Source organism: Propithecus coquereli, unplaced genomic scaffold (genome assembly GCF_000956105.1).
Source record: "Propithecus coquereli isolate 6110/MARCELLA unplaced genomic scaffold, Pcoq_1.0 Scaffold188, whole genome shotgun sequence".
NCBI classification, from domain to species: Eukaryota; Metazoa; Chordata; class Mammalia; order Primates; family Indriidae; genus Propithecus; species Propithecus coquereli.
The window spans coordinates 529,809-555,479 of record NW_012143634.1 but is presented as its reverse complement, the minus strand read 5'-3'; positions in this window follow the sequence as shown (position 1 = coordinate 555,479).

Here is a 25,671-nt window from a genome sequence, read left to right as displayed (position 1 = left end):
TGGTTACTGCTGACAAGGGCTGCATTAGTCCTAATGATAATGGATGTTTTTATAAATAGTAAAGAGCTGTAAAGAGTCTTCACACATGTGATCCCCACGACAGCCCTGTGAGATAGGTAAAGCTACTATATTATTCTATTCATTTTCTACTTGAGGAAACTGAGGCTTATGGAGATTGATGATTTATTTGCCCAAGGCTCCAAAGCAGACGAATGACAAACCTGGGACTTCAATCCAGGTTCTCAGGACTCCAAATCACTGTTTCTTTTTCGTTTTCATGCTGTTTAGTACTCTTACACACTGACACAGAGCTCCTTGTTTTGCAAACTTTTCTTCTTTTAAGTAATCCTGGCAATACAGTTTATTGAAATACATGTAAAACCTTAATTTCCAAGTGATAAATGACTGATTGGAATCCTAATGGCAGAGATGGAAAGGATTAGGATTGAACTATTTCACTGTCCTTCTCAGGATGAGGAAACAAAACAGAGGCCTTTCCCAGGACAAATGGAAGCAGAGCCAACACTAGAACTCAGGGCCTCTGCCAGCCCTGGGGCTCTTAGCACTGGCCAAGTCTTACACAGCTTCAAACAAAAGTTAACAACAGAATGGCTCCTAAACAATGAAATGGTTCAAATTTAAATAATTCGAGGGGCTTTCTCTTGTTTTTGCTTCATGTGTGAACCATATGGACACTGCCTATTAGTGGTACTAGAATTCTCTGGAGCAAATTCACTTCCCAAATGGGAGGGTTTATAATGACAGTCATGGCTCATTTTACTGCAAAAGAGAAGTAAATGTGTCCAATAAGGAATCCATCTGAGGGAGCTTTAAACCAACTGAAAGCTTACCATTTTCTACCTACAAAGTGTTTTCTAGACAAATTAAAATTGAAAAACTGAAAAAATGCAATGAAAATATTTTGAAGAGGACCATATTGTCTATGTATTCCCATTTTCCTCCTTTGCAAATACTGTAATGAGTCAGCAGGTGCTTACTACCAAATTACTTTTTATCACGAAGCCGAAAATGTTTAACGTGTAAACAGAAGACACCATGAGAATAGATGAGGACATGCAAGTGACAAATATTATGAAATTGCAGGTCCCATCTTACATGCTTTATGTAGAAAAAACGTATGAGGCTTCCATTAGACTATAAGGGACTCAAAGACAAGAATGCCAGAGGAAGGGAGCTCTTCTGAGGTGAGCTGAGAATCTGCTTTCCTTCCCTCAGGGCCTCTGGGGAACTCTTGGGCTCCTAACTAATGATACTTGCTAAAATAAAGGATTTCTACCGAGGAAGAGGAAAAGAAAACCAGCAAATCTTTATGGTGAACTCGCAAAGGCTAAAGTGACAGATGGAACTACTCTCATTTGTTCAGTTCTGGGGCTATGAGAAGGAGGCTGAGATGTTCGGCTAAGGGTTTCTAGAAGGCAAAGTGAAATCTCCTACAATTTCACAGGGCTTTTGAGACAACGTTTTAACAGAGTACGAATGTTCCCTCAAATACATAACCAGTTTTCTCTGCCCAACAGTTGCCAAGGATTTAAAATTAAGGGGGCAGGAGGCTAAAGCTCAAAAACTCCAAAGGGCAAAATTGAATCTCCCAGTTTTTCAGGGCTAAGAAAACAAAGATCGCCCAGGCTTTCAATCAAAATTCCAGGAGAGCCATGCCCAAGGAGCATGGACAACCACAGCTGGATTGAATCCATCTAAAACCACAACCTGGCATGGCTTAGCTCAATTCTCAGTGGAGTGAGGGTGATCAGCCCCTCACTGTATTTACCTAACAGAGGAAAGAGAGGAATTCTTCTCTGGAGAAAAATATAACCTAGAGCCAATAAGGTTCTTTTAGACACAATGCCCGGAATAAAACGTTATTAGACACGAGAACTGCAAGAAAATGTAAGCAATATTCAAGAGAAAGATAAGGCTATAGATGCAGACTCACAGATAATCCAGATGTTAGATTTACTAAACAAAACCTTTAAAATAACTATGATTAATTGGTTAAGAGAAAAGGTAGGAAATAGATGAAAAGATGGTGAATTTCAACAGAGAACCAGAAACTATTTTTAAAAAGAATCAAAAGGAGGCCGGGCGCGGTGGCTCACGCCTGTAATTCTAGCACTCTGGGAGGCCGAGGCAGGTGGATCGCTCAAGGTCAGGAGTTTGAGACCAGCCTGTGCAAGAGCGAGACCCTGTCTCTACTAAAAAATAGAAAGAAATGATCTGGACAACTACAAATATATATATAGAAAAAAAATAGCCAGGCATGGTGGCACATGCCTATAGTCCCAGCTACTCGAGAGGCTGAGGCAGAAGGATTGCTTGAGCCCAGGAGTTTGAGGTTGCTGTGAGCTAGGCTGACGCCACGGCATTCTAGCCCAGGCAACAGAGTGAGACTCTTGTCTGCAAAAAAAAAAAAAAAAAAGGAATCGAAAGGACATTCTAAAAATGAAATTAAGGAAAATACAGTATCTGAAATTAATTCATTGGATGAGTTTAATAACAGATGGGACATAGCAAAAGACAGGATTAGTAAACTGAAGATTAATGGAAAACACCCCTGTTAAAACCCAAATAGAAAAATGGAGGAGGGGAGATGCAGACCATAAGACTGCTCACCCTAATTAAACAATAAGGTTTCCATTCTTTGGTAGGGTTGTAGTCACTCTGCTCTTGACCAAGTACAGAAAACCCCACAATAACATAAAATTGAATATGCAGACGGTCCCCAACTTAGGATGGTTTGACTTACAATTTTTCGACTTCATGATGAAGTGAAGGCCATTCACATTCAATACAAACTGTACTTCAACTATCCTTAGGCATTCTATTTTTCACTTTCAGTACAGCATTCAATAAATTATATAAGATATTCAATACTTTACTGTAAAACACGCTTTGTGTTATGATTTTGCCCAACTGTAGGCTAATGTAAGTGTTCTAAGCACATTTCAGGTAAGCCAGGCTAAGCTATGATGTTCTGTAGGTTAGGTGTATCAAATGCATTTCTGACTTATGATATTTTCGACTATTGGGTTAAGTTCAGGAGCATCTGTACTGTGATGGATGATTGCCTCCTGGTTTCCACCTGGCCACTAATCTCATTTCATCAACATAATAACACAATGCCACATTTTATGCCATCAAAATTTTGAATCCGAGTAATAGTGTTATGGTTTTACTGAAATTGGGGGAAAATACAACCACAGTATGAAGAGTGGAGTGTCAGAGTAAGATAAGACTAGAGATTAATAGTCCAACCCTTATGTTAAAGACGACAATACTTGAAAAATCCAGAGCAATAAAAATCATGTGCCGAGCCACCAAAGCTACTTAGAAACTGACTGGGGACCATAACAGCAGCCTCCTGACTCCAGTTCAGCTTTCTGATTCTAGCACAAGGTCAGTCCAAGGTCACATCCAATGCAAAAATCAAAGCTCTTGGTGAAATATTGCAATTTTTATGGAAACCTATCTTTTTTCATTGACAGTAATGGAAAAAAATCACTGATAGTGATACCAAATAAAGCACACTATGTACTCATTCCCTCTAACCATGTAGAAAAATCTGCTATTGTCAGGCACACTGGCTCCATAATCCCATCTCAAGGCCTTCCTCATAACATGGGTAATAACATGCATAATATCATATACAATGGTGACCGAAGGAAAGATCCCACATTGCCATCCCTGGATGTAAAGAAGGACAACCCTGGTTGGATTCTTGGTCTCCAGGGCCGGTTGTTCCCTCAGTGAACATGGCATTTTACTCTCCACAGCTGTTAAGGAAAAATATCACCTGTTCTTTCAATCCTGTATAAATCTGAGGCACTGGGATTAGCTGAAACAGTCATACACCTTCCTCTTTAGGAAATTCACTAGGACTCTGTTGTCTTTGTCCATCATGTTTTCCTGGAATCCAAATACCTGCCGGGTTTTTTGTTTTCATTGTCAAAACAGAGTACAAGCCCCTCACAACAAGAAAATTTTGATAACATGATTAATCAGGAACAAAACTGGAATATGTACAAAGCACACAAGTCACTTTAAATATTTTCCAATGTAACAATTAGTCGTCAAAGTATAGGAGAGTGAGTGATTACCATCTAGTCCACCTTAAATGTGTATGCTCTAAAATCTCCATTTAAAAGCCAATGTATACCCATTAACACCATTCAGTGTATACCACCTCAGGCTCCTCCTAAAACTACCATCCTGAATTCATTAGTTATTTCTCTATCACCGCCTTCCCTCAATGCAAATACACTTAACTAGTAATCCCCCATAGAACTTAATCACTGTCCTGCATGGCTATTTCAAACAGCTCAACATTTATTTATGCTTTTCATATAGCTTTTGCCAGTATCTTAACCTTACACAGGAGGATATGTGGGTTTGAGAAAGAGATTAGTATGTACACACTCATTTGTATATGTGTACATGTGTGTCTATATGTACATACATACCACGTATTTATACATCAGCAAATGTAACTTAGAAAGAATTCATGTTATGTAACATGTTGGGAATTCAGCATGTAAAATGTCTTTCCTATGATATCAAACTACCTTTTTTAAAAAAAACAAAGCATGAGTACCCACAAATGCTATCTCAATTAGTATCCTATTTCAGTATGTTAAAATACCTTGATTTGGTAAATTATTAATGCTCAGATAAAAATATTGATTTGTTTCAAATTGCTGTAGTCTTCTAAAAATACTGAATTATGACGTGAGCAAATGCTGTCATTAAGTAAACACTATACAGAGATCCAGTAAGAAACTGATCTATAAATAAGGTATGGTGAGGTTAAGAACTAAATCTTTTGTTTTCTAATAAAAGGAACAGCATGCCGTGAAAAAATGCTTTCGGAAGTTACTTTTTAACATAAGTTAAAATTCTAGAGGGGAATTGGTGGGGTGAAAAAAAAAAAAAGAAAACAAATTCTATTTTCACCCACAAATAGCACAGCTGTTATTTCAGCAGAGGATTACTCAGGTTGTGGATTTTTCATACCTCCAACTGTGTCAGTGGGAGGTCACTGAACTGTCATGAGCTGTCTTAAATCCCTTTAAGTGTCTCCTATTCTTTTAATGCCTTTTGGTCACTTCGCTGTTTGGCTAGGATTAGTAGAAATGGGCATAAATGAGGTAAAATTTATATCCGCTTTCTTTTAACTACTTCTAACAACTCTACTAAAAAACAAATGTATACTAAAACCAACTTCTGGAAAAAGCTCAGACCTACTCATGTGTTATTATACTATCCCTGGAAAACTGGGATTATGTTATATATATTTTAACATATTTCAATTAAGTTCCTACATTATATACCATGACTATACTTCTTCCTAATGTATTCTAGTCCTCAAAAAGGATCCTTTTAATGGGTGGTAAATCATATATATTTAAATTCATGTTTCCACTCCAAATAGTTTGTAACAGCTGGAAAAGCACATAGACATTAAGATTGGGTAAACGACTGTTTCTGAGTAGAATATCTCAAATTTTCACACATGGTGAGGAAGAACATGAATGAACAGCCCCAATCAAAATCAATCAGATCTTCTTTTCGTTTCCTGACATTCTCCTCTCCCAGAAATGCCTTTTCAATCAGCTGCTAGACACAAATCAATGGCAAATACTTGAGAGTGCGCCACAGTGACAAGGTCCCAATGCTCAGAGCTATCCATAGCAGCTTCCAAAATGAAGAGGAAAAATGTTTCTTTTTTCTCCATTACTGAAGAGCTCCTTTCCCATCCCAGTACCAATGGTACTTCCACTTGGCCAGCCCAAATTAGGGAAACTGGCGATGTCTTAAATATGCTTCAGATAAGAACTAAAGCTGGGTGCAGTGGCTCATGCCTGTAGTCCCAGCTACTTGGGAGGCTAAGGCTTGAGCCCAAGAGTTAGACCAACTTGGGCAACATAGCAAGATCCTGTCTCTAAAAAAAAGGGGTGGGGGTCAGGATTTGAGAAGAGGGCCAAAGAAGGATGCTAGGAGCCATGGGGCCATCTCAAGCTCATGTTTAGTTATAACTAGATCCATGAGTATGGGTCAAAACTGCCCTCCCTGCTGGTAACCTAAGTGCAATCAACCTTCTGGGCTTAGCCTGGTTTAATCTGCTATTCCTGCTCCCAAGTAAGTAGACTGCTTGCGAAAATGGGTGCAATTATTCTCCTCTCCCTATCCATACTCCTTGCAAAGTGACAATAGCTCCTCCCATCGAGATGGAATCCATTTCCTTACCTCCTAAATCTGGGCTGGCTTCATGACTTGCTTTAGCTAACAGAATTCAGAGGAAGTAACCTTGTTCCAGTTGCAAGTGTAGACCTCAGGTGGACTTACACACCTCCTTACTCTCTTAGAACCTTGCCAGCTATGGTGTGAACAAGATGGGGCTAGCCTGGTTACAGATTAAAGGGAAGCTTAGGCCATCCTAGAAGAGACAGCCCCCAATCCACCCAGCAAATCGTAGATGTGAGTGAACCTGGCCCAGGTCAGAAGACCTGCCCAAATCCAAAGAACCACCCACCTGAGTCCTGCCCAAATTGCCAACCCACAGAATCAAGAGCTGAATAAATGGTGGTTGTTTAAAACCACTAACTACACTAACATTGCGGTGGTTTGTTAAGAAGCAAAATCTAACTGATATAGTAAGGGATGGGTTCTTCATGAATTCATTCATTCCATGGACATTTATGAAATACCTTCTATATTTCAAATAGTGCCCCAGTAGTTACTGGGGATACAAAGATTAACACTCAGTAGTGCCTGAAATAATGAAGTCACTTCCTCTAACCGCACTGAGAGAGAATACTTAAAGGCTCAAAAGAGGCCACATCTGAGTTGGTTTTTAAAAGAAAAACAGTAATTTGCCAGGTAGACAGGCAGGGATATAAGAAGTAGAAGAAACAGCATATGCAAAAGCAGAGATGCAGGAAAAAAAACTCAAGGAATGTTCTAGGAATGGAAAAAAGTTTAAGACAGATGGAGTGTGGGGAGAAAATGGCAGATGATGGAGCAGGAAAAATAGATTGAAGGCAAATAATGAAGGGTTTCATATTATAAATCATGCTTAGGGATTTGAATGCCTCTGGTAGGCATTGAAGAGCTACGAATTGTTTTTAAGTAAGAAATGGCAAGGTTAAATCTGTGTTTTAGGAAAAGAAAACTGATGACCAGTGGAAAATGGATTAGAGGCAGGAGCACAAATCAGGGAGATCAGAGAGATCAGCTGCGAGGCTATTACTACAATCCTAAAGGGGGACTGAAGAACCTGAACCCCAAGGTAGTGAAAATAGGGAAGAGATATCTACGAAAGATGTTTCAGAGACAGGAAAAGACTCAGCAGCCTAGATGACCAACTAAATATGGGCTGTGAGGGTGATAGAAGTTGTGCGGGAGTATCAGGGACAGTGCCAAGATTTCTACTTCAGAATCCTAGATGAATGGTAAATATATTAATTAAGATGAGAAAGCAAAAAAGCAGACTGGAGAGGACCAACACGTGTTTTGTATGAAGGCACCTGTGGAACACCCAGAGAGATAGGTCCAAGGCAATTCACACAGATCTGGACCCTGAGTTGAGGGACTGGTAGTAGAAGCAGGAGATAAAGACCTAGAGGTCTGGAGAACATGGGGCAGGCAAAGGGGGACGGCTACAAACAGGAAAGTGAATGTGAACACAGGGTATTCCAGGAAAAGATGGAGAAGAGAAACAGCTCATGAATGGCAGAATCCTGAGAAGCTAAGGAAAGCAGCAGGACCAAACAGCAGAAACTGTCCCTGGGGATGGACGCAGGGAGGGGAAGAATCATTCAGCGAGCATAGATTGCAACTGAGAAAGCGTGGATACCCATCCATTTGGCTTCACTGATTCTTGTAGCAAAGGCATACTGTGCTCTCCCCTATGGTTCCTCCCACTTGAGAGGGGCCCTGAGTATTATGTAATCAGTGCCAGGGGTAGACAGCAATAGGGGCCACTTGAGTAATAGCATTGATATCCATGTACTTTAATGAAAAACACATTTTTTTCAAACCCCTTTTCTGCCACTTGCTGCAGCAAAGAATATCACAAACTTTCATTCTTAGGACATATATTTGAAATATGCTTACAGTTAATTTACTGTATCTTCCAAACAGATTGTCTCCATATGTTCTTAGTAACTAAAAAGGTTTTAAAAAATAACCCTAAAGCAGGCAAAGATTTCGTAAATGGAACACAAAAAGCAATAGTCATAAAATTGGCCAGGTGCAGTGGCTCATGCCTGCAATCCCAGCACTTTGGGAGGCCGAAGAGGGAGGATTCCTTGAAGCCAGACGTTCAAAACCAGCCTGAGAAACATAGCAAGACTCTATCGCTATAAAAATTTTTTTTAAATTTGCCAGGCATGGTGGCATGCACCTGTATAGTCCCAGCTACTCAGGAGGCTGAGGATGGAGGGTAACTTAAGCCCAGGAGTTGAATGTTATAGTGAGCTATGATCATGCCACTGCACTCCTCCCTGGGTGACAGAGCAAGACCCTGTCTCAAAAAAATAAACTGGTAACTGGACTTAGAGCACTAAGTCATCAAAAGATACCATATACCATTAAGACAGCAAAAAAAGGCTGGGCGCAGTGGCTCACACCTATAATCCTAGCACTGAGAGGCCAAGGCAGGAGGATCGTTTGAGCTCAGGAGTTCGAGACCAGCCTGAGCTAAGAGCTCTACTCAAAATAGAAAGAAATTAGCTGGACAACTAAAAATATATAGAAAAAATTAGCCGGGCATGGTGGCGCATGCCTGTAGTCCCAGCTCCTCAGGAGGCTGAGGCAGGAGGATCGCTTGAGCCCAAGAGTTTGAGGTTGCTGTGAACTAGGCTGACGCCACAGCACTCTATCCTGGGCAACAGAGTGAGACTCTTTGTCTCCAAAAAAAAAAAAAAAGACAGTTAAAAAAAAAAACCATAGACTGGAAGAAAATACTTTTAATACATATATGTGACAAAGGACTCATTTGCAGAATATAAAAGAATTCTTACAAAGAAATAAGAAAAAAACAGTTCAAAAAATGGGCAAAAGATTTGAACAGTCACTTCACAAAAGGATATCCAAATGCCGAAAAGTATAATTCAATGTCATTACTCACCAGGAAACAAATTAAAACCACAAGGATCACCTCAGACCCATTAGGAAAGACAATACCAGATAACAAGTGCTGGTGAGGACACGGAGAAATTGAAACCCTTGTTCACTGCTGTCGGAAATGTAAAATGGTGTAGCCACTGTGGAAACAGTACGGGTATGTACCAGGAAGAACTGAAAGCAGGGACTTGAAGAGAGACCTGTACATCAATGTTCATAGCAGCATTATTCACAACAGCCAAAAGGTGGAAGCAGTGCCCACTGACAGATGAATGGATAAACGAAATGTGGTCTGTGTATACACACAATGGAATAATATTCCTCCTTAAAATGAGATTCTAATGCATGCTACAACATGTCTAAAACTTAAGGATATTATGCCAAGTGAAATAAGCCTGATTTTTCAAAGGACAGATTTTTTTTTTTTTTGAGACAGAGTCTCACTCTGTCACCCTAGTGGGTGACAGCAACCTCAACCTCAGGGCTCTAACGATCCACCTCCTGAGTAGCTGGGACTACAAGTGTGTACTGCCACACCCAGCTGAAAGTGTGCACCACCACACCCAGCTAAATTTTTCTATTTTTGGTAGAGACAGGGTCTCACTCTTACTCAGGCTGGTCTCGAACTCCTGGCTTCAAGCAATCCTCCCACCTTGGACTCCCAGAGTGCTAGGAGTACAGGTGTGAGCTGCCATGTCCAGCCAGGACAGATACTGTATGGATCCAATCCAATTATATAAGGTACACCTGAAGTATTCAAATCCATAGAGACAGAAGGTAGAATGGTGATTGCCAAGGGGCTAAGGGGGAAAAGGGACATTACTGTTTAATGGGTACAAAGTTATAGTTTTGCAAGACAAAAAGTGTTCTGCAGATGGACTGTGGTGATGGTTATACAACAATGTGTGTGAATGTACTTAATGCCACTAATTTTATACTTAAAAATGGTTAATATGGTAAATTGTATGTATGGGTATTTTATCACAATTAAAAATAATAAAATATTGTTTTACAACTCATAATGAGATACTAGTATACCTCCACCAAAATAGCTAAAATTAAAAAGACAGATAAAACCAAGTGTTAATTAAAATGTAGAGCCAACTAGAATTCTTGTACACTACTGGTAGAATTTAAATTGATATAACTACTTTGGGAAACTGTTTGCAAAATCTACTAAAGCTAAATATGTCTACACTATGACCCCAAAATTCCATTCCTAGGTATGTGCCTAGAGGAATAAGTGGGCATGTGCACCAAAAGACATAGAGGATGTTCATAGCTGCTTTATTCATTAGCCAAAAACTGGAAATATGATCCAACAGGGACATATATAAATTGTAGTATATACATACAATGGAATTACCTCAACAAAAGATTAGACTACGGATACACACAACCACGTGAACGAATCTCATAGACATTATGTGAAAGAAGACATACGTAAAAGAGTTCCTACTGTATGATACTATTTATATGGAACTTAAAAGCAGACGAAACTAGTAGGTGTTTTTAAAAATCACAGCATGTGGCTGGGCATGGTAGCTCAAACCTGTAATCCTAGCACTCTGATAGGCCAAGGTGGGAGGATTGCTTGAGCTCAGGAGTTCGAGACCAGCCTGAGCAAGAGCAAGATCCCATCTCTACTAAAAATAGAAAAATTAGTAGGGTGTGGTGGCATGTGCCTGTCATCCCAGATGCTCGGGAGGCTGAGGCAGGAGGATTGCTTGATCCCACGAGTTTGAGGTTGCTGTGAGCTAAGCTGACACCAGAACACTCTAGCCCGGGCAACAGAGCAAGACTTTGTCTCAAAAAAAAAAAAAAAAAAAAATCAGCGTGGTTACCTTCATGTTGGAAGTGAGATGAATACTCAACCCAAAGGAGCAAGAGGAAATCTTCTGGTGTGCTGGAAATGTTCTATATCTTGACCTGGGTGATGGTCACATGTTGTATATACATGCAATATTTCATTGAGCAGTACACTTTAATACATCTTACACACTTTATTGTATGTATGTTATACCTCCAAAAGTAAAGTATCTCTAAAGCATCTAATGTCTCCACAGCGAGTATACTGTAATTCAAAAAATAAAATCTCAACCTTGCTCTTTTCCTTTTTGACTTAGAAGATTATATACTGTTCCTCTTAAATATGTTGGAGGTAATTAGTTACTTCCTAGTTTCCTGGATCAGATAACAAATGTTAAGTCTCATGTAGTAAAAACTTACATGTTCCTAAATGTCCAAGAGCTTTCCTAAAGCCACTCCTTATTCATGGGATCTTTATACTGTGAGAACCTTTTAGTCTTTATACTTTGAGTCCAAGCTAAATTTGCTTTCTACTGGTAAGTATCCAATTTAATTTTTTTGAGTTTCAAGCACAGCATTCAACTTTGTTTAACACCTTCATTAGCAGGGACTAAACAAATCCCTCCTCAACCATAAAGGCAGAATGTCAAAAATCACAAGGTAACACTATATTCGGGCATTGTGATGAACTGCACCGCTCCCCCCACCAAGGAAGGGAAAGCTTCATTCCCGTTAACAGCCATTTTCATGCTTGGCCCTTACACAGCCGAGGCAACTTCAGCTTCCCAGTGAAAGTACCAACAGCTATTGCCCACCATTCTCAGAAAAGAAAAATCCACAAAGGTAAATTTTCCCCCCACTCTGGTTTCTACCCATTAATTACGAATGTGCTACCCAGCTTTTGAAAAAGAACCTTAATATGCAAAACCTCACACTTTAATGATAATCAAAGGCAAATTCTTTTGAATTGTGTTACAAGGAATAACTTTACAAACTTGATTGTCTCTCATAACCCATCATTATTTTAGCCAAGCAGGCAAATCAGTGGGCCTGGAAAAGCAGCAAGGTAAGTAGCAGGAAAATGATGAAAAGGGTAAAAACCGAAGGGCTTGGTGTAAAAGAAGCCTCGCAATGCATCTGTATTCTGATCGGTGTGATGTCAAGTCAATAGTGAAATGCAGTTTTATTAAAAGCAGATACTATTTTATCGGCTCAACTGGCTGACTTTGTTAACAGTATCCCAAATGAAATTGTTCAGAACAATTGGCAGTTTTATACAGTTTCAGGAAATGCGTATTTAAAAGCAAGTATCAAGCAACAACTGGTTAAAAGCAAAGCCACGTAGTCACAATGAAAAAAAAAAGCGCTTCTCTTTTAGAACAGTAAAAAGTCACTGCCGTCGAGTATTTTTATTTAAATACATTGTCTGAAATAGACTTGTTTTCTCCTGCGAGATTACCTCAAATACATTTCACTTCATAGGCGTTTATATAAATGTCAAAATATTGAACATAAGAGCAAATGGGTTAGTACTACTGGAATGCAATAATTATAAAGCTGGATAGGTGGATTAATTGTCCTACATACCTGTGGTTTTTCAGATTCCTGTGCTTGCTTACTCATGGACATTCAACTCTTATTTTTCAGAAACGGCTTCGGGAAGCTCCCGTTTTGGCTTCTACACTGCCACCTGTAGACATAAAAGAGAAATAAATCACGCATTATTCGTGAACAATGCATCTTTTCTGGGCATCTAACAGGGGAAAAAGTGGCAAAATATTTGCTCCAAAAGACAAAAGTGCTTTTTCTCCTCTGAAAAGTTTCTAAGGTGTCCCTCTCCCCCAATGGTTTACTAAATTATTTGACTAGAAACGGAAACATACTTAAGTCTCAGGTCATCAACTATACACCACTCTGATCAGTTTATTAAAGAGAGAGATGGAGTCGCAGAACCCAACTTACAGCCATTTCAAGATCTGCCGTTTAAAATTAGAAGACAACTTCATCACTCTGGTAATCAGGTAATTAAGAATGCTGTAGATTACAAAGGAGAGAGAGGGAGAGATCCAGGTTGCGGTTACCTTATCAAAAGCTCGTAAGATTTCCATTTAAAAACAATAATTCTAACCCAAACTAGAGTTTTGTCCAATCTAAAGCAGTTTGGTGGGGTATTTTCATCATAACGCCCCATCCCCGATTTGAATACGAATTAGTGCTGAAAGGTCTTTCTGACACCCCACGGATTTTAATATAGATAGACCCTTTCTCCTTAAAAAAAGTCCGGAAAGGAAGAAACAGGAATAAAAATCCATGACCAACTATCTGTGAGTCCAAGCAACCACGAGATGAGAGAGGGATATGCGTGTGCCTGTGTGCGCGCGCGCGCGCGTCGGAGACTGCCCGACACACACAGATTCGGGAGTTAATTGCGAATAACAGACCTCGCCGCGCAGTTTTTCACCTTCTCCAAGTCCCACGGTGTACCCAGGGCAAGTGCCCCAGCTCCAGCACCTTAAGCCAGAAACACAAGCGCCACTCCCCGTCCCCCTCCACTTAGGCGAGGCAGCGGCCAGAAGCCACCAAGCAAGCATGCCAGTCGGGCCCGCCACCCCGCAAACCCGCAAATCCTGGGGCTTCTGTATCCCCACCAGAGATCCGCCCCACTTACCCGGAATTTACTTTAACGCCTCAAAAGCCTGATTTGGTTTACGGAATTGCAGCAAATACAAGAAAAACGAGTCTCCTTGAGACGTTCTCCTCCCTAGGACAGAAATTCATTCACTCACAACACTCTCCCCCTTCCCTCCCAAACCCGAACACATGCTGGACCATCCCAAGAGGGTCTTTGGGGAGCCGCCGAGACCAACACTGCTCCCACGTGCCTCCATTAAACCCTCGTCCAAACGTGCACAAGACGCCAAGGGCATGTGCAGTCAGCCCTCAGACTTAAGTTCAACAAACCCGTTCCCTCCCCAGCTCAATCCCCACCCTGGCCCTGAAAGCGTGAGGGAGCCATCAGGCGCAAGCACCGGCCCCAGCAGACAATACTCGAGCAACTCCAGCCTTCCCCGCGCACGCCCCGGCTGGTCCTGCCACCACTCTCTCCTCCCACGGTCCCTACAGTCTTCGGGCGGGAACGGTGGGCGTCCTGATGGTTGCTGGACGGTGATTGTAAAGAGGGGGGCGACCCGCACACACCACGATACTACGGGCGGAGTAGGTCGCAGTCCTCAAAGCCCCACGGGTGTTCAGCTCCTCGAAGGAGTAGGATGGGGGTGGGGACGGTGAGACCCGACGGAGTGAATCCTAAGAGAAGCAGCTTTTCTGCACCTCTTCCCCATCTTAGCACAGCGCGCGCACACAGAAGCACGCACACCATAGGGCCACGCACCTTTCTCCTGCCCCCGAACCTGCCTAGCTCTTGTCCCCGAGTGCAGGGCCCAGAAGGAAGGGCATCCGGCCCGCGGAGACCCGGGGAGCCGGCAGAGCGCCGCGCTCGGAGGTACCCACCTGCGCACAGGATCGTCGCTGCCGCGGGTGCGCCCGCCGGTGCGCTGTCTCGCGCTGCAGGAGGAGGTAGCCGCGGTCCGAACCCTGGACTCCGCGCGCCTTCCCGCGCCCCTGCAGCGGCGGTCTTCCTTTCCCTTCGCCCAGGCTGGCTGGCAGCCCACCTAGCCCGCAGGTTCTGCCACGGTCCCTCAGTCCGCCTGAGCCTAAGCGCTCCTCCCCGCCCCTTTTCTGCTGCCCCGCGCAGCGCTGCGCTCCGCCCCCCGCCCGCCCATCCCCGCTGGGGCCCAGCCGGGGGCTGTGGGCCCCACGCCTCGTGCCGCAGATCCCAGGTCCCTGGGGGGGTTAGGAGGCGGCAGGGGGGCGGCCCTGGGATCCGCCCCGACCCCAGGCTCCTAACCCACCCCCCACTCCCAGAGCCCCCGGCGACCGCCCGCACTCACCCCATGGCTAAGGGTGTGGGCAACGTGCGCTCTCCCCCTCGCTCTTCCGGCGTCTCTTCACTCCCCCACGGCACCTTCCAAGGCCCCGAGAGTGCCTCGTGTCTTGGGGGGAAGGGGATTGGTGAAGCCGGGTGGAGTGAGCCTGAGAGAGGAGGCGAAGAAATTACCATGTCAATTGCCAGAGGATGCAAGTTACTGCCTGTGCCTTGTTTCTGTTACATTAACTACCTGGATGTGCTGCTTTTCTTGTTATGACCGCAGTAATATTCAGAGGCATAAATATAAGATTTCCAAGCTAATTGCTTGTAGGGTTGTTGGTTTGGTTTTTTTTTAAATTAAATGATGGCAAAAGACAACAGATTCACTCTTTTTAAAAAGTTACGTATATGTAAAATAATACATAAAGCCACATTTCTAATTTAAAAAAAAGCAAAATATAAATAACAACAGCTGTGTTTTACGGAAACAGATCCAGTGTGTATGTGTTATTTAAACCCACTGTAATTATATTAATTGGTTCTTTCAAAGTCTATTTTACGTATTTCTTAAAACGGGCTCAGAATTTAGGGATTAGGAACCCCTGAGTTTTAATTTGGCTTTTTGTTATAGTTCTAAAATACCAATTTCATGTAAATTACTAAATGTGGTTATTTAGAAAAATGGATCCTTTTTCTTCCAGGTTGGCAGCATTTTTAGATCTGGCAAAGGACACATTTTTTTAAAAGCCAAGAAATAATAAAATTCTCATTCGTTTTCTGGTGATGGAATATCTGGTCTGGTAGCTTTTTCTTTTGTGTTTCTCTCTTTAAGGCAAACTTCCTTACTGTTTCTTCTTACATTTGTTTTCTTCAAAAATTCCTCCCTAAATATAAATAAAGTTATAAACGACACGCTTTTTGAGCCTTTGTTTTCTTAAAAGAGATAGGAAAATTAATCATAATTCATTATCAAAATTAATCTCAGGTTCATGATACTAAATTTCACACTGATTAACCCTGTTTCTCAACTCTGCTTTTAGTAATTTAACCTACCTACCACTTGAGAACCAAGAGTTTTTTAAGTTTCATCCTTATAAGAATGAAATGTACACTTTTTAGTTAACATTTTGAACTGAAATTAAATTCATTAAATTGACTAATGAAAAGTATATTAGTACTGTATGTGTTGCTGGGTAAACGAGGATAATGTGGATGATAAACAGTTCTGAAGTAGAGACTCATAAGCGAAGAAAACAGTCTTTAGGAAAACTGATGATCCCCTTTTCAAGGGAAGGATGACAAATGCCAGTAATTATGCAAAGAATGACTCCTGACTCTCTTCTCTGTGCTTTGGTTTTGTGGCTAGGCCTGCATTTATCTCTCTTGATCATCGTAATAAAAAGCAAAGTAATTCAACATTCCGGTGACATTGCTTAGTAAATTAGCAATTTGAAAATACTTTTATTACCTAATTAATCCAAGTAAATGCCTCTGATAAATCCGGTTTTACTCTTAACATTTTTTGTGCCTCTGGAGAAACATTTTCATGAAATAAAAACAGCTAAGGCAAGCTCAAAAACAATTGCCAGGCAGATTCTTTGGGTGCATGTTGCAATCAAGTTGATATTAAGTGACCTTTGGGTCTTAAATTATATATCAGATATTGGTTATGAATTGCTCATTGGCTTCTTCTTTAATGAGTTCCTGTGTGTTCGCTTTGCCCTGTTTATTCCCCAGAAGCATACATTCTTTCTTTCTCTCTGCCTCATTAAATCTGCCTTTACCTAAACTATTTTCATTGAACTCTCACCAAAGAATCAGACCTTAATCCATAGGTCACTTGACAATCATCTTTGTCCTTCAAACTGAATCTCCTTTGAGGTCTTTTGTAAGAATCCAGATTGATTAAACATCCAAAATTGGAAAGAGTACTTCATCAGGCATGGTTCTAACTAAGAGATAACAATCAGATTTCTCAAAACCAGGAGGGTGTGTGCCATCTGAATAAAAAGAAGAAAAAAAACAAAAACAGCAAATCCATTTTGTTCAGGTCAAAACTAACCCCAAAAAATCAAAATCAAGGCCAGGCCGCGGTGGCTCACGCCTGTAATCCTAGCACTCTGGGAGGCCGAGGCAGGTGGATTGTTTGAGCTCAGGAGTTAAAGACCAGCCTGAGCAAAAGCGAGACCCCGTCTCTACTAAAAATAGAAAAAATTAGCCGGGCATGGTGGCACATGCCTGTAGTCCCAGCTACTCGGGAGGCTGAGGCAGGAGTATTGCTTGAGCCCAGGAGTTTGAGGTTGCTGTGAGCTAGGCTGACGCCATGGCACTCTATCCTGGGCAACAGAGTGAGACTCTGTCTCGAAAAAAAAAAAAAAAGATCAAAATCGAAATCCTTTCTAAGCCTGAATTTTGCTATGAGATATGTAAAAAGTATATTCAAATAATTTATATTTTCTTTCACCACTACAAATGCTTTGCTCCACTGACCAAACACCATTACATTTCACATTTCCCTTTTAGTTCTTGTGCTATTGAGAATTTTTCACTGATCTTTAAATAAGAAAGTGCACTGGCCACTCCCACTATCCCCAAGGAATGTCACCCTTCATTTGGTTTCAAAAGTTCTCTTGAAATGTCTGTGACAGTGATGAGGACAGATCTGAACATCCCACGTAGACCCTTGGTAAGGGAGCTCCAATGACTAGTCCATATTCAAGATGGTGGGATTAAAACAAAACATGAGTTTTTGTTCTAACAATTCAATCATATCAGCATCTCCCAATCTGATCCTCACCCCAGCAAAAAGTTTTATGTGTTAGCTTTCCCCTCTTGAGAAATTTTCTCCTGATAATTATTTTAATAATTTTTTGTCTGTTTACTCTTTAAGCTGTGAGCCTGAACACAGTGCATTGTCTTCTTTCTTTCCTATGATTACTGAGAATTGATTTATGGAGGAAGGGGAGATTATGGGGCAGCTCTTTTGCCAGTTTCTTCTTCTTATGCTAAGAAAAGCATGAACTAAATTTCTTTACTTTGGTTAACTACGATTAGTGAGCAACATCATTGATTCAAATTTGCAGAATGTCAATTACTTTAATTGGTCTCCTCATGTTAGGGAAATATGTCACCAGTTATAAGACAATGAGAATAGAGACAATACCACCCATATAATGCTCAGATTGAAATGTTGATACTCTAAGCTAAATTACTTAAAAATATGTGTGTGTATATGTGGGTGTGTATGTATAATTCAAAGCTAAATATAAACCTGAATACTTGTAATAGATCCTTCAGTTACTGTGAACTAAAATAAAATATTAACCCCCACCCCTAGCTGATTGAAGGGACCCCTTCTTGGCCAAGGGGACCCCAGAAATACCCTAAAGCTGATTTGCTGGTCCCAGGAAAGGAAGTCAGACATGCCTAGTCATGCCCCCCTCCCTTCTTGGAAATATACTTTGTAACTCATTAACAGGCCTAAGGCTATGCAAGATAGAGTTTAAACCACACCTGCAGGTCCTCAATTTACTTAACAGATCACTTGAGTCTGGGTATAAGGCCCATGGCTTGTCTTTGATTAACAGACTTCCTTATCTTAACTTAAAACATTCCAAGCCTTCAAACAAAGCTTCATTTCTTTAACCCGTTACAAATCATAGAATCTTTAAACCCACCTGTAAGCCCATGCTTGGAGATGTTCCACCTTTTTAGGCCAAACCAATGTATGCCTTCCGCATATTGATTTATGACTTTATGTGTAATTCCTGTCTCCCTGAAATGTATAAAATCAACCTGTAACCCAACCACAGCAAGTCCACTTGCTCAAGGCTTCTTGGGTGTGGTCATGGTCCTCAAACTTGGCTCAGAGTAAACCTCTTTAAATTATTTTATAGAGTTTGGATTCTTTTCTGTTGACATTACAAAACCTTTGGTAAGCTCTCTCCTAAGGTTTTGAGGTATATGACAAACTGAAGAATACCTCACTATTTAACTTACCAAAAAGTACCTTTTTCTGATCCAGATCTTGCCATAAATTTCCAACACCAACTATTTAACTATATTATTTCATGGTTAAAAAAAGAAAGAAAGAAAGAAAGGGACAGGGACAGAGACAAAGAAAAGAAGAAGAGAAAGAAGAAGGGGGCAGAGAGAGACAGAGGGAAAAATGAAAATGAAAGAGTAATGACAGTGTGATAGGGTGAATTCATGGATAACTGGTTAGCACAACTGATAAGCACATGAGGTTAGTAAAATAATGGTTTTCTCCCCCTGTAGACCATTTTGCTTCTTTCTGTTTTATGGCTGTCTAAGCCCTGTTCTTAGACATGGAAAATGTATTGTTGGTCGCCAGGTGTTGTGTTTGGAATTCTGTCCCCCAAAAGGATATGTTGAAATCCTATCCCCGTAGTGCCTGTGAATGTGAACTTATTTGGGAAGAGAGTCATTGCAGATGTAATTAAAATATAAGTTAAGATGAGGTCATACTGAAGTGGAGTGGACCCTTAATCCCAAATGACTGGTATCCTTATGAGAATAAAAGAAGTGACACACACACACAGAGGGATGTTAACCATGTAAAGATGGAGGCAGAGATTGGAATTATGCTGCTACAAACCAAGGAATGCCTGGGATTACCAGAAGTTGGAAGAGACAAGGAAGGATCCTCTCCTAGAGGCTTCAGAGAGAGCATGACCCTGCCAAACACCTTGATTTTGGGCTTCTAGTCTCCAGAACTGTGAAACAATAAATTTCTGTTGTTTTCAGTCACCCAGTTTGTAGTAATTTGTAGCTCTAGAAACCAATACAACAGGAAATCATCACCAAGTTTTGGTGATGCCAGCCCATCATCTGTGCCTAGTACAGAATAAATGTTCAAGTATAGAGTGTTTAAGAATGAAGGCCAGGCGCAGTGGCTCACGCCTGTAATCCTAGCACTCTGGGAGGCCGAGGCCGGTGGATCGCTTGAGCTCAGGAGTTCGAGACCAGCCTGAGCAAGAGCGAGACCCCGTCTCTACTAAAAATAGAAAGAAATTAATCGGACAACTAAAAATATATAGAAAAAATTAGCCGGGCATAGTGGCGCATGCCTGTAGTCCCAGCTACTACTCAAGAGGCTGAGGCAGGATGATCGCTTGAGCCCAGGAGTTTGAGGTTGCTGTGAGCTAGGCTGACACCACGGCACTCTACCCCAGGCAACAGAGCGAGACTCTGTCTCAAAAAAAAAAAGAATGATAGGACACGAAGGACAACAACAGGATGGAATCATCCAGGAATCAGAAAGAATCTTGAGAATTTACCTAATCTAATGAATGGCTGCTCCAAAATGGGATTCTGCTACAATTTAGAATCACAGAGTCACAGAATCTTAACACATTCAAAGAATCTTGGAGATTTTTCTCTTCTTTTGAGATTATGTAATACTTAGGATGGTATAACTTTAAAAGTGCAGAATGAGGACCTCTGCACACATTGTGTCCCCCAATACTCAAATACTCAAATGCCCCCCGATTCAATTCCACCTCCAGTTGTTGGATTGTAATAGCTTCCTCCCTTTAAGTTGTGAAAGCTTTTAGTCTTCAGTAGTCCTAAATTAGGGTATAAATGAGTCTAGAAGACTCCCCAGCCTGAACTCACATCGGTTCTCAACTTGAACACTTATCAGTTCATTGTTATATCCCCCCATTGCCAATGCTGAGCTCATAGAGTACCCTACATAAATATCTGCCAAGTTTACTGAGAAGCAGAGATTAGCAGGAACTAGATGAAGGATTAGGTAGGGTAGTATCTTAGTCTGTTCATGCTACTATAACAAAATACCTGACATTGGGTAATGTATAAGAACAGAAATTTATTTCTCACAGTTCTGGAAGCCGGGAAGTCCAAGATCAAGGTGCTAGCAGATTCTGTGTCTGGTGAGGGCCTATTCCTCATACAGGACCTTCTTGCTGTGTCCTCGCGTGACAGAAGGTGGAAAGGCAAAAGGACCTATAGCTAGTTCCCTCCAGCCCTTTCATAAGGCATTAATCCATCCATGAGAGTGGAACCCTCATGGCCTAATTACTTCCTAAAGGCCACACCTTTTAATACTGTTGCATTTGGGGATTAAGTTTCAACATGAATTTTGGAGGACACAACCATTCAAACCATTGCAGGTGGGTAGAGTGGAGATGAAGAGGAAGAAAAGGAGATCCCAAGACAAACTTAACTTCAGAGCTTTGTGTAGGAGAAGCCTACATAATGGAGAAGTCCTACCTTACTCTGACTGTAACATGGGACTACAACATACGTCATCTAAGAGCTTTATTCTCTTTATTCCTCCTAGTCCAGCAAGCATTTGTGATCCTAAGGGGTGGTACAGGGGTCGGGAAGGGGACTTTCACCCTGTGTAATAACCTTCACCAACTCTCACTCCCTCTCCTGCCATAGCTCTAAAATACATAAGCTGGATAAACACAATGTGTTTGATATGCAAATGTGACTTTGAGCAAGCCTTAACCAGCATTTCTCCCTGTGCTGACTCCTACATCCAAATTCCAATCAGATGCAGCCCCTATCCCCTTCCTTAATAGAAATGCTAGAGCTGCCACTGATAGTGAGGAACTCATTTTGAAATGTATGCTTGGGACAGACTCTAATATAAACCTACAAGCAATATCAGAAATCCACCCCCTTTGTATATATTATCTATCCATAAAAGAGAACCAAATAATTTTGTGAGAAGACTGCACCACTTGAAGATGAATAGAGTGGTTCTTCAGTCACAGTGCCAGGAGAAATGAAAAAGAAAGTTTCAGTTCTCTGAAGAATGGAAAGCCAGAGTAATTCTGTATGTCTATTGTTTGATCTTGATACCTAGACTCTAAAAACTTTTGAAAATGTTTGAAACAGTCAGAAGCTGTCTGGGACTTCACTGGGTTTATTCCCTCATGAAAATGTACAGAATTATTCCAGCTATAGCCCACAAATTGAATCAAAGTGTTACAATAGAATGAAAATAAATTTCATATTAGATTGTTTTAATTGGGCCCATGAAGAAAAGTGAACAATTCAGAATGTTGGTGATCCACTCACGGTATTTTTGTTATGATATCTTCAGTGAAGGGTCACTCTTCTTTGCAATGCATGTGAGCTCCAACAACTACCAAACCTACTTCATGGCATAAATAGGGTGGCTGACTCCATCTCTGGAGATGCTGCCCGGCAGTTGGGTCCCAGGGCACCAAAACCTTCTCTAGCCCCCTAGGGTAGCAGTAGCCAAGCCCAGTCAAGAGTAAGGACAAAACTTCCCCACACACAAGGCCAGAGTGATTATTTAGATATTCCCTGAACTGTAACCTCCACCCTCCACCAACCTCCAACCTCCAATAGCTCCATTTACTGCTTTATATTTTTCTGTAACATCTATTCTTAACCAATACCCTTTATAACTTATTCGTTTTTATTGTCCACCTCTCCCCACTAGAATATACATTCCCTAAGGACAGGGATTTTTATTTTGTTTACAGCTATGGCCCCAGTACCTAGAATAGTGTCTGGCATACTGTAGATGCTTGATAAATATTTGTTGAAAGAGTGATTGATGCAAACATTGTAACTTCATATATTACACTGAATGGGATTGAAGAATGTTCAAAGTATTCACGAATTTATTGATAGGAGAGCCAATTCTTTTTTGGTTTTTTGTTTATTTTCTTGTGTTTTTTGTTTGTTTGTTTTTTGAGAGAAGGTCTCTCACTGTCACACAGGCTAGAGTTCAGTGGTGTGATCATAGGTCACTGCAGCCTCAAACTCCTGGGCGAGACTCAAGCAATCCTCCTGCGTCAGCCTCCTGAGTGGTTGGGACTGCAGGCGTGCGCCACCACGCCCGGCTAATTTTTCTATTTTTAGTAGAGACAGGGTCTCACTATGTTGTTCACGCTGGTCTCAAACTCCTGACCTCAAGCAATCCTCCTGCCTTGGCCTTCCAGAGTGCTAGGATTATAGGCTTGAGCCACCGCACCCGCCTCCTAAATATTTTTCATGCGCAGCTAGGATTAAGAACTCTGATTCTAGCTCAGAGAATCATTAAATACAAAAGAGTCTTACAATTACAATTGACACCTGCATACAAACTTATCTCTAATTCAATAACTCAAAACCCTCACTCTGAAACATTTTCAGCTTACCCAGGGTGAAATCATCATGACAACATTCTTTAGAAAAATTTTCAACCCATACATAAGTTATAAACTGTGCTCATGAATCACCTTTTGATTCTCTTTTAAAAAACAAAAATGTCATGAAAATGGCATATTTTCTCTTATAGAAAATTGATATAATTTGAAGTGTTATTACTCATCGTCATTCACATTAAACTTGAAATAAAGCTAAACAAGAATATTGCTAAATGGAAATTTATTATCACATCAATAGAATTCACAATGACACTTTAAAAATGCTCAAACTAGTGTCAAACATCTTACCCCTCCGCTCTGTGCTGAAGAAGCAGCAAGTATGCACTATTCTCAGAATTTCATCTAGGAGAAAGACTCTCCAGGAAAGGTCCATGGAGAGTCCCTGACCCCAAGCCAGTCCCACTACTGTGAGCCTCTCTAGAGAATCTTTTCATTCTTTCTCATTCCTTGAAACCAAGGTCTTCCTCAGAAGTGAATCTTGAAAAGTGTGCTCCCTACTGCCTTGGGTTATAAAGGCCATTGCTGTACCCGAAAGACAATCCTAAAGCTTAAGCCCTCCCCCATCCTCTTCTACAGGCCCCACACCCCTTGAGACTCAGTTTTTTCCCAGTTAAGGACTTGGGCTCTCAATGCAGTTTTGGAAACCACTGAGTGCCACATCAGGGAAGGTTTGTGACCTTTCTAAACTCACAACTGGCTCTGCTTGACTTAGATCTTCCATGAGACAACCTGATAGTTCTTCACTGAGTAGCACTTCAGATGCAGGAAGAGTGGTGACCAACCTTTCTGGGTTACCCAGGATCAGCTGCATTTTATTTTTTTATTTTATTTTATTTTTTTTTGAGACAGAGTCTCACTGTGTTGCCTGGGCTAGAGTGCCGTGGCGTCAGCCTAGCTCACAGCAACCTCAGACTCCCGGGCTCAAGCAATCCTTCTGCCTCAGCCTCCCTAGTAGCTGGGACTACAGGCATGCGCCACTATGCCCGGCTAATTTTTTCTATATATTTTTAGTTGTCCGATTAATTTCTTTCTATTTTTAGTAGAGACGGGGTCTCGCTCTTGCTCAGGCTGGTCTCGAACTCCTGAGCTCAAACAATCCGCCCGCCTCGGCCTCCAAGAGTGCTAGGATTACAGGCGTGAGCCATCGCGCCCGGCCTAGGATCAGCTGCATTTTAGCACTGAAAATCTGACATCCGGGGATACTGTTGGTCACTTGAGATGCAAGCCTTCACTCACAATCACTTCCAAAGCCTTTAGAACCTAAAAATATGCATATGAAGAAAGTTTTTCTTGTTTTTCCCTGAGATTTTCTTTAACTGTGTGTTAACCAGTTGCAGATGTGCTTCTGGAAGGGCTGTGTAGCGGCTGCTGCTGGTGTTCTGGCCAGATCCCCTCGACTCTCCTTTATGGGTTCTGTGTACCCATCCCCCAGCTTCTGCATGCTTTGCTCCTAACTGCTCACACCTGTGGCTTTCTTCAGAGACCTGCCCTTGGGCTACTGGATGCACTTCACTGGACCTGCTGAGAGCCTGGCAGGTTTATGTCCCTCCTCACACCATCCCCCATCCTGGGCAGCCCATAAGCAACAACTAACTGGTACAGAAGTATGAAAGCTCCTCCTCCCTTTCCACAAGGGAAACAAACTCTGAAATGTAATTTACACTTGCAAACTAACTCTGGGATCAAGCTGAAGCTGGGACATCACCCGAACTCATACCCTTGGCTTCTTTCCCTTTCTTGTTCTACTTCCTCCACTCCCTTACTGGTTTCTCCTGAGAGTATTTTCTTCGTAAATACCTTCTACCTAAATCCTCATTGCAGTCTCTGCTCTGGGGAACCTGATCCAAGTCAGGCTTGATTCAGGAAGAGTTTATATGATAAAGATATAACAAACACTAATAAGCAAGGTGGGTCTTTGCTTAGATGTCTACTGGAGGAAAGGAGATCTGTCTTTACAAAGTGAAAGTATGATAATGAATCATCAATCCAGTAGTGATTCCTTCTTCATGCTGCCACTAGAGAATATTTCTGAAAACCCTAAGTGAACTTGGGTAATTCTTCTACTCTCCAATTGCATTTACCAGCACTACAGCAATTCTTGTATGGTGTTACAGTATTTTGTGTGCTCAGTCTTGTCATCTTGGCAGATTATAAGCCACTAAAAGGCAGGAACAAAGTATTTTCTTCCTGAATCACAAATCTTACACAAAAGGGTAACTTATAGCACAAGATACAAGCTTACATAATAGATAGCAACATTATTCAGACATGTTTAGAACTTTTGCCAACTCTAGTAAATATCCCTTTCATTGACTATCAGTTGGGGGTCCAGCAATAGGAAACAGAAGGCACACCCAGATGGAATTCTGAAGAAAATTTAACAAAAGAAATATTTACAAAGGTTAAGGAGGGGAAATGAGAACCAGCAATGGATGGTGAAGCACCTTGGAACTAGTAAGGGTGGGAAACTGCTGTTGTCCTTAGGCCTGAGGGGGCAAATAAGAGAGGTAAATTATAGGAACCCACAGTACCTGTAGCTGTTGGAAAGCACCACTAGACAGGAGCCAGATCTCCAGTAGAACTCAATCATTGCTAATCTGCAATTTGGCAGGGTGG